This window comes from Orycteropus afer, unplaced genomic scaffold (assembly GCF_000298275.1).
Source record: "Orycteropus afer afer isolate SDZICR_OR568_19922 unplaced genomic scaffold, OryAfe1.0 scaffold00236, whole genome shotgun sequence".
Taxonomy (NCBI): domain Eukaryota; kingdom Metazoa; phylum Chordata; class Mammalia; order Tubulidentata; family Orycteropodidae; genus Orycteropus; species Orycteropus afer.
In genome coordinates, this window is record NW_006921823.1 from 3,752,343 (window position 1) to 3,754,195 (window position 1,853).

The window sequence follows — 1,853 nt, forward strand, 5'->3', positions numbered from 1 at the left end:
ATTTACAGAGCAAATTCACTTTCCATACAGCAGTTCACATACACTTTGTCTCATGACATTGACCACAATTTACCACAATGCAACAGCTCCCCTCCCATTTCCTCCCAATACTTACCTCTTCCCTTTTTTCATCCTTCCATGCACTCTTGCCACCTGAGCTCTCTCCCTGTGCATAAGCAGCCCTTCTTTCTTCCCATGATTGCTCTCTCCAAGGAGTGTATCTACCTCAGGTGAATGTTCAAGTCATATGCCTGTTTTTTGTTTGACTGGAAGCCACAGGTGTGGGTTCAATTCCAGACCTGAAGGGCAGCTAGGGGTCATAGTTTCAGTGGTTCCACCAAGCTCTATCAGACCAGCAAAACTGGACACCATTTTTTCAATCTCCAAATGACTTTGAGTTTTGTTCCACATTGTTCTCCCTCTCTATACAGGATCTCCTACATAGATCCCCTTCCAAGTGGTTGACAGTGGTTCTGGTCTCATAATCATATAGGCTGCAGATCGGATGGTGTACCAGTCGCTAGGACTAATTGTTTCCATGAATCTTTGGTTTTCTTCATTCTTCTTTACTCTGGATGAGGAGAGACCCATCATTGCATCTAGATGGCTTCTTGCAAGCTTTTAAGATCCCAGTTGCAATTTGCCAAAGTAGGAGGTGGAACAATGTTTTGTGTAGTATATTATGCCAGTTGAGCTTGATGTCCCCTGCAACTATGGTCCTGAGCCCACAGGTTCAACTACTCGGTCCCTCTGGGTAGCTGGCTATGACCAAGCAGTGACTACAACCTTGTCCCTTGTCAGCTCTACTATACACCTGGGAATTCAGATCATACACATAAACATATAGGACCACTGTCTGCTAATCCTATACATGTTCTTGGGTACATTCCGTGCTTTATAGACGCACCTACTAGTTCAACCTGTCAACTCATCTATCCACCCATATACTCATGTTTGCCTTTACTGACAACGCAGTACTTTATGTGCAAAAGGGTTCATCTTTGTTGTCTGTACCTCCCACGTACCTCTCTATGTCTTTCTCTTCCTCAATGCCACCATATGGATCACTCACATTTGGTACATTGCCCTTCTCTTCACCCAAATCAATACTTATCTCTAACTATCTAACAGTGTTCCCTCCCCTCCCCTCCCATCCCTGGTAACCAACAAAGAAAATGTCCTTCTCTAGGTAAACCTTTCCTTGACTTTTACAATAACGGACTAATACAGTATTTGTCCTTTTCTGATTGACTTATTTCACTCAGTATAATGTCCTCCAACTTCATTCATGTTATGCAGTGTTTTGCAGATTATACATCATTCTTTAGCGTTGCATAGTATTTTGTTGTTGTATGTACCATAGTTTGATTATCTATTCCTCAGTTGATAGACACCTAGGTTGTTTCCATCTTTTGCCTATTGTAAATAGTGGTGCAATGAACATGGTGTGCATATGTCTGTTCTTGTCATGGCTCTCACTTCTTCAGGATATATACCTAGTAATGGAATGGCTATGTCAAATGGTATTTCTAATTCCAACTTTTTAAGGAATCATCTTGCTGTTTCCACAGTGGTTGTATCATTTTACAGTCTCACCAGCAGTGTATGAGAGTCCCAATCTCTCCATATCCTCACCAGCATTTGTTACTTTCTGTCTTGTTGAACTTTGCTACTAGTGCTGGAGCAAGATGGCATCTTGTTGTTGTTTTGATTTGCATCTCTCTAATAGCTAACAATCATGAACATTTCTTGATATGTTTGTTGACTGCTTGAATATCCTCCTTGGTGAAGTGTCTATTCATGTCTTCTGCCCATTTTTTAATTGGATTGTTTGTCTTTTTGTTATTGAGGTG